This window comes from Triticum aestivum, chromosome 2B (genome assembly GCF_018294505.1).
Source record: "Triticum aestivum cultivar Chinese Spring chromosome 2B, IWGSC CS RefSeq v2.1, whole genome shotgun sequence".
Classification (NCBI taxonomy): Eukaryota; Viridiplantae; Streptophyta; class Magnoliopsida; order Poales; family Poaceae; genus Triticum; species Triticum aestivum.
The window spans coordinates 518,618,622-518,626,527 of NC_057798.1; positions in this window are offsets into that span (position 1 = coordinate 518,618,622).

Genomic DNA, 7,906 nt, shown 5'->3' on the forward strand with positions numbered 1-7,906 from the left:
GCGCCGCTGCCCCACACTTACACCTGTGCCGTCGCCGCCCCTCACAGCGCCTGCAGTCTCGTCACCCCCGGCCGCCGCCATCCCGAGTCCGCGCCTGCAGCGCCACCGCCCCGCTCCCGCACAGGCGGTGCCGCCACGCATCTGTGGAGGAGGTCGCAAACGATAGGGCAGGCGGGGCTCCAGGGTCGCCTGATCTGGCCATGGACAGTGCGGCGGGGCTTCCAGAGCCGAGCTCGAGCTCGATCTGAGCCCCCTCCGCCCGGCGCTGGTGTGGTCGCCGTTGCGAGCCCGGGGGCGAACAGGGAGGGGACTGTGTGCGGGGAGGGGCAGCGGGCGTAGATGACTACGACGCACTAGATTCGGCCGGCGCCCAGCGGTGGGGAGGCGTTCTGAGAGGGGCGGTGTCAGGCGGCGGGGAGGGGCGGCGCTATTGGTAGTGAGCGAGAGAGATATGTGGGGAGGAAGAAGGAGAGAAGAGAGGAGGTGTGACTGACAGGTGGGACCCCCCGTCCATCTCATCATGTCAACCATTGACTAGGACTAGTCTTCGCCACGTCAGCTCGGATAGACGGGTCCCACCCGTCAGTTTTGCTATTAGACGCGCTTAGTTTCGAATTAGTGCGATTTGTTATTCACTTGCCACAGAGTTGGTGGTTTTTTGTGACTTTGGACAAAAGCGGTGGTTTTGTAGTATCTCAGCCACAAATGTGGTGGCTTTCAGCAATTTACTCACATCTAGACTGACGGGCACTCCCTAAACGCGCTCATATCTGAGGCAGATATATGCCGGATGCGTCCGCCGCGTCGGATCCGGTCCATTGTGATCATCCGACCTCACATATATTTAACCCTATCCATACTCCGGACGAAACCCTAGTTGCATTTCACTCCACTCCACGCGCCTTCCACAGTACCCAAACTCCTCTCTGACGTACTCCTTCATGACGGGCACGGGATCCGACTCTAAGATTTCCAGATCCGAGGACTAGGAGCTCATACCTTGCAGTTCAGAGGAGCAGATGGTCGTCCGCACTACTCTCCGATGCTCCCAGAGGAGTGAGTCCGCCCGCGGTCTTCATCGATCCAGCGGGAATCCATTGCCCTCACTAAGATGGCGCTAGGATCTGCCGGGGCCGGTGGATCATGGCGTGTGACCCCCGCCTGGCCACATGGCAGCGCAACCTCATTTTGCCAGCGAAATCGTTTAGGTGGCCTCACCCGCCTAAACGGAAGCCATATCTGCCTCCATGGTTCACAACCAAAACGAGATTTGTGTGTGCGCCTTCAAGCGGAGGCAGCTTTGGTTGCCTACAAGGCGGAGCCGGTGGAGTTGCACGCATAACCGAGAAGCGGAATAGGAGGTTGTTGGGGGAAACGAACACCTATGGGATCACAGGAATCCCTTCTACATTCGGCGGTGAGAGTACCTGCATGAACAGCAGGTCTAGCAGTCAGCACAAGGGGATTTTTACCCAGGTTCGGGCCGCAAAGATGCGTGATACCCTAGTCCTGCTTGTCTGGATATATGTGTTCTTGAGCTTTTGAACTACCTGCGATGCATGCACAGTCCAAAAAGTATGAATCCTCTCTCAGTACGCCTTGGGCCTCCTTTTATACGTAAAAGGGGTCGCCACAGTGGCACACAGGAGGTGGAAAGCAAGCTACAATGTCTGAGTTTATCGCTCGGCACCGTAGGACAAACGCATTTAATGCGCTGCCTACGTGCCCTCTTACTTTATCGGGGACGGTAATAGAAGCCGACCCGTCCGTCACCGCCCCTCCTCGCCTTGACACGCGTCCAGGCTGACGAGGCATGCAGTGCCACGCTGGCTAGCTGGCTGCTGTGTTGGCACGATGGTAGAGCCTCCGCGAAAATCTGCAAGCCGCCACGCAGGCGCCTGCTTAGTTGGCGCACTGGTCATCGCACTGGAGTGGTGGTGAGGTGGCGGATTCCTGTCGGGCGCGGGCCTGGCCGCGGCCCAGCAATCGTCCCGGCAAGACTTGTCGGGGGCCTCAGCGTCGTCCCCGGCAAGGGTCTTGCCGGGGGTCTTCATCTTCTGGTCCCACGTGGACCCGCAGGCCATCAATCTTCATGAAGATCCGTATGCTACCACGCATGCGTTCCCAAATCTTGGTCTTAACGTTGTCGATGGTGTCAGAACTCTCAGCCTCAAGGGTGATGGGCTTGCTGGTGCTGCGTAGGTTGCCCCGGCAAGATGCAAGCCGCCCCGGCAAGGATGTTGCCAGGGGAGGTAAAACTTGTCTTCTGCTCCTTGTTCTCTGTACTGAGTGTTGTCTTGGCAGTCTTGTGTTCTGTCTTCTGCTGTCCTGCCGGGCCCGGCCACAGACGTGGCTACGACTGCCCGTGCACAAGTAAGGGGTATAGAAAGAACCCTTATTTCTGTACACCGACAGGAGCCCCCGGGCCTGGGCCACACGTGAGTGCAAGGCATAGTTGGGCCAGGCCCAAGGCAGTGCGCGGACACGCGTGGCAGGGACTTATGTTCCACGATCTCTTCGCCAGTCGCGCTTCCCCATGATCCGTGTTGAACGTGTGACGTGGGGATCATGCATGGGGCGGTCGTAGCATGCCTGCGTCACTTCGCAGTTAATTGTAAAAAGGGCAACACGTGCCTTCCCCATAAAAGAGGAATCTGCAGGGGCGCCGCTCATTACCCCCTACGCCCTTCCCAATCTAGGAACCGTTGTTCCCCTTCTTCTTCCTTGAGAGAAAACCAGAGCCTCACGCCTCTGCTTGCCGCCGCCATGCTTCCGTTGCTTATCGATTCCTCGCCTCTTTTCAGTCGCCATGGCGCCCAAAGCAAGCAAGGGCAAGGGAGTGGTTAATGCCGCCGCGGGGAAGGAGATGCCGGAGAGCGAGCTGGTGAAGCTGCGAAAGAAGTTTGCCCTCTTCGTCTTGACGGTCGACGCGCTCGCCCTCAGGGAGAAGTTCAAGCCCCTGTGTGGGAGGGAGACGTCAGGGCATCCTGCCACGAAGATCATCCCTGCTCGCTTCACCAAGCCCGGGTCAGGCAGATATCCTTTCTTTGTTGATTATTTCTCCTGTGGGCTCTACCCCCCGTTCTCCGACTTCTTCAATGACATCATGCACACCTACGGCTTCCACCTCTTGGATTTTATGTCGAATACCATAGCGTGCATGGCCTTCTTCGCCATCCTCTGTGAGGGCTTTGTCGGGGTGCACCCCAATACGGCGCTCTTCTGCCATTACTTCGTCCCCCGCATCCAGACGGGGGGCGCCATCACCGGTTGCGTCACTTGGATCCCAAGGGCCCATAGCAAGGGCGTGTATCCGCAGGGCTTCACAAAGGACAAGTGGGATGAATGCGGGGCTGGTGGTGCTGGATCGAGGAGAAAGATTCGCAGGAGTTCTGCCAGGTCCGTGAGAAGCCGCCGGTCCGCGACGATGATTGGAGCAAGCTCGATGCCAATGACTAGAAGCTCATGACTGCCATCACCAGGATCCACTGCCTCACTGCAACCGGGCTCACGCTCGAGATGATCGGGGCCGACTTCACCCGCCGCCACATCGCTCCTCTTCACAACAAGGGGAGGCCGGCCTGGGACTACAATAACGCGGCCGATATCATGAGGCTTCGCCCCAGCTTGAATTTCAATTTCACTGTGATCGAGCACGCGCATCTCTTCCAGCGGCTCTTTCAGCTCAAGGTTGATGAGGCCGGCGAGGCCGAGAAGTCCGGCAAGGCCGCCAAGACCGGCAAGGTGGACAAGCCATTCAAGTTGCCAGCGGGGGTGGTCCCGCTGAGCAATAACTCTTGCCTGACCGCCATCATCGCTATGATGCCGGCATTCAACGCACACGGCCTTGACCCGTTCTGGGTTGAGCCATAAGCAGAGATAGTGCAGGATTTCTTCGACAATTTGTTGGAAGGATACATCCGTGTTGAACCGTGGCTTATCTGCCCCACCACCGAGAAGGAGATGGAGTACATTGCCTCCAGGTTGGACGAGGCGACACTTCTCGAGGAGGCCGGCAGCTTTGGCACTGTGGAGGACGAGGCTGAGGAGGCCGAAGAGGAGAGAAAGCTTGCCGCATGGGCGGAGTCTGCTGGGGGGCCCAGTGGCAGCGGTGCCGGGGGTCCCCTTGTTGAAAAGATGGCCGAGGAGACGGCCGAGGGGGCGGTCGAGGAGGCGTCCGAGGCGGACGAGCCTTCAGCCCCGAAGAAATGCATCATCCGGCGGGCTGACTCCAGCGAGCCCATCCGCTCCGGCAGGGCCACGCAGCGGTAAGGGGCCCAGGTGCAACGCATGCGTCAGACGAGGCGCGCGGCCTCGAAGGCGGTGAAGAAAACTGCAGCCGCCGCTTCCTCCTCGACCAAACGTGTCACCGCCTCTTCTTCAGCCAAGCGCTTAAGGACCTCGTCTCCTTCTCCTTCCCCTACGGGCACCATATCAGTGGCCGATTATGACCTTGGGGTCTTTCAGTCAGAGGAGGAAGAGGAGGATGAGTAAGCGCTTTGCTTCCCCATCCATTCTCTTATTTTTCATTTGGATTATTCCATCTTGACTTTATCTTGTTTTTGCAGGGACACGGAGACGCTGGCTCAGAGGGTGGCAAAGAGAGCCAGAGCCCCGACGAGCGATGAGCCCCCGGCAAGAACTCCACGTGCGTCGGGGATGATCTTCATCAGCCCGGAGACCAGCCCCCAGTGTAGCCCCCACTCTAGCCCTCAATGTAAGTCCACTACTTACTTATTGCTGGCGGGCATTGGAGCATGTGTCCATGTTCCTGACCTTGCCGGATTCACAAGACGAGAGCAGCGGCAGGAGGAGCCACTAAGGGCCACCCTTGATACACCACCCCCGTCAATCACGCCAACCAGAGGGGTGTCCCCGGCAAGGGCATCCACCGATGAGCCCACGCGCATGGAGGAGGAGGTGGCGGGCACAGGTGCTGGCGACCCCATCCCAGCAACGAATGTTGCCGGTGAGGGAGATGCTTCCTCTCCCCTTGTTGCAGGTAAGTTGTTTACCGCCCCTTTCCATCTTTGCCATGATTTTTCCTTTCTCCATTATCTTGATCCTTGGTTTTGGCCCCACCTCACTCTTCTTTTCCGTCTCCAGATCCTCCCCTGGTAAACCAGGTGGACGTCGACGCCGTGATCGAGGAAACCACCAAGGACGCTGAGGCTGAGGCCGCCAACATTCCTGCTGAGGAGGCTGCCAAGGGATCCACCGAAGAGGCCGGCAAGGCCGCCGCTGAAGAGGCCGTCAAGGGGCCTGCCGGGGAGGCCGGCAAGGCCACCACTGGGGAGGCCACCAAGGAGCTTGTCGGGAGGAGGTGGTCGATGACCAGCTGATGACCCACAAGTGTAGGGGATCTATCGTAGTCCTTTCGGTAAGTAAGAGTGTCGAACCCAACGAGGAGCAGAAGGAAATGATAAGCGGTTTTCAGTAAGGTTTTCTCTGCAAGCACTGAAATTGTAGGTACTAGATAGTTTTGTGATAAGATAAATATTAACGAGTAACAAGTAAATAAAGTAAATAAAGTGCAGCAAGGTGGCCCAATCCTTTATGTAGCAAAGGATAAGCCTGGACAATTTCTTATAATGAGAAAGGAGCTCCCGAGGACACATGGGAATTATCGTCAAGCTAGTTTTCATCACGCTCATATGATTCGCGTTCGGTACTGGATAATTTGATATGTGGGTGGACCGGTGCCTGGGTACTACCCTTACTTGGACAAGTATCCCACTTATGATTAACCCCTATTGCAAGCGTCCGCAACTACAAAAGAAGTATTAAGGTAAACCTAACCACATCATTAAACATATGGATCCAAATCAGCCCCTAACGAAGCAACGCATAAACTAGGGTTTAAGCTTGTGTCACTCTAGCAACCCATCATCTACTTATTACTTCCCAATGCCTTCCTCTAGGCCCAAATAATGGTGAAGTGTCATGTAGTCAACATTCACATAACACCACTAGAGGAAAGACAACATACATCTCATCAAAATATCGAATGAATACCAAATTCACATGACTACTAATAGCAAGACTTCACCCATGTCCTCAGGAACAAACGTAACTACTCACAAAGCGTATTCATGTTCATAATCAGAGGAGTAATAATATGCATTAAGGATCTGAACATATGATCTTCCACCAAGTAAACCAACTAGCATCAACTACAAGGAGTAATCAACACTACTAGCAACCCACAGGTACCAATTTGTTGTTTGGATATAAGATTGGATACAAGAGATGAACTAGGGTTTTGAGAGGAGATGGTGCTGGTGAACATGTTGATGGAGATTGACCCCCTCCCGATGAGAGGATTGTTGGTGATGATGATGGTGATGATTTCCCCCTCCCGGAGGGAAGTGTCCCCGGCAGAACAGCTCTGCCGGAGCTCTAGATTGGTTCCGCCAAGGTTCCGCCTCGTGGTGGCGGAGTTTCATCCCATAAGCTTGCCCATGATTTTTTCTAGGGTAAAAGCCTTCATATAGCAGAAGATGGACACCGGGGGGCCACCAAGGGGCCGAGGAGATAGGGGCGCGCCCAGTAGGGGTGGGCGCGCCCCCACCCTCCCGGCCAGGGTGTGGGCCCCCTGATGTATTTCTTCCGCTCAATAATTCTTATTAATTCCAAAAACAGGTTTTGTGGAGTTTCAGGATTTTTGGAGCAGTGCAGAATAGGTTTCCAATGTTTGCTCCTTTTCCAGCCAGAATTCCAGTTGCCGGCATTCCCCCTCTTCATGGTAAACCTTTTAGAATAAGAGAGAATATCCATAAGTATTGAGATATAATGTGTAATAACAGCCCATAATGCAATAAATATTGATATAAAAGCATCATGCAAAATGGACGTATCAACTCCCCCAAGCTTAGACCTCGCTTGTCCTCAAGCGGAAGCCGAAATCGAAAAATATGTCCACATGTTTAGAGATAGAGGTGTCGATAAAAATAAAATACGGACATGGGGGCATCATGATAATTCTTATAACAACAACATATATAGATTTTATCATATGATTTCTTATACTCAAGTAACAATCAATTCACAATGTCAAGTATGGTTCAAAAACTTCATTGAGAACTAACAAACTATAATCTCAGTCATTGAAGCAATTGCAATTTATCATAACATCAGAAAGAGTCAACAATAGAGCTTTTCAGCAAGTCCACATACTCAACTATCTTGTAGTCTTCTACAATTGCTAACACTCACGCAATACTTGTGGTTATGGAGTTTCAACCAGACACTGAGGAAGATAGGGGCTTATTGTGTTGCCTCCCAACATATTCACCTTTAGGTGATGTCAACAATAATAGCGCATGCTAACTTACATCCAATTGGATATATGTATCATGATCTTTCAAACACGAGGAGCTTGCCAAAGGATAAAATGAAAAAAAGGGAAAGGTGAGGATCACCTTGACTCAAGCATAAATTAAAAACATAAAGTAAAAGATCGGCCCTTCACAGAGGGAAGCAGAGGTTGTCATGTGCGTTTAGGGTTGGATGCACAAAATCTTAATGCAAAAGAACGTCACTTTATATTTCCCCTTGTATGTGGACCTTTATTATGCAGTCCGTCGCTTTTATTACTTCCACAACAAGATCATATAAAGCTTATTTTCTCTGCATTAATAAGTCATACATATTTAGATAGCAATTTTTATTGCCTGCAACATGACAGCTTACTTGAAGGATCTTACTCAATCCATAGGTAGGTATGGTGGACTCTCATGGCAAAACTGGGTTTAAGGATATTTGGAAGCACAAGTAGTATCTCTACTTGGTGCAAGGAATTTGGCTAGCATGAGGGGGAAAGGCAAGCTCAACATGTTTGGAAGGTCAATGACAATATACTTTAACTGAGATATGAGAAAACATAAACCATTACATTGTCTTCCTT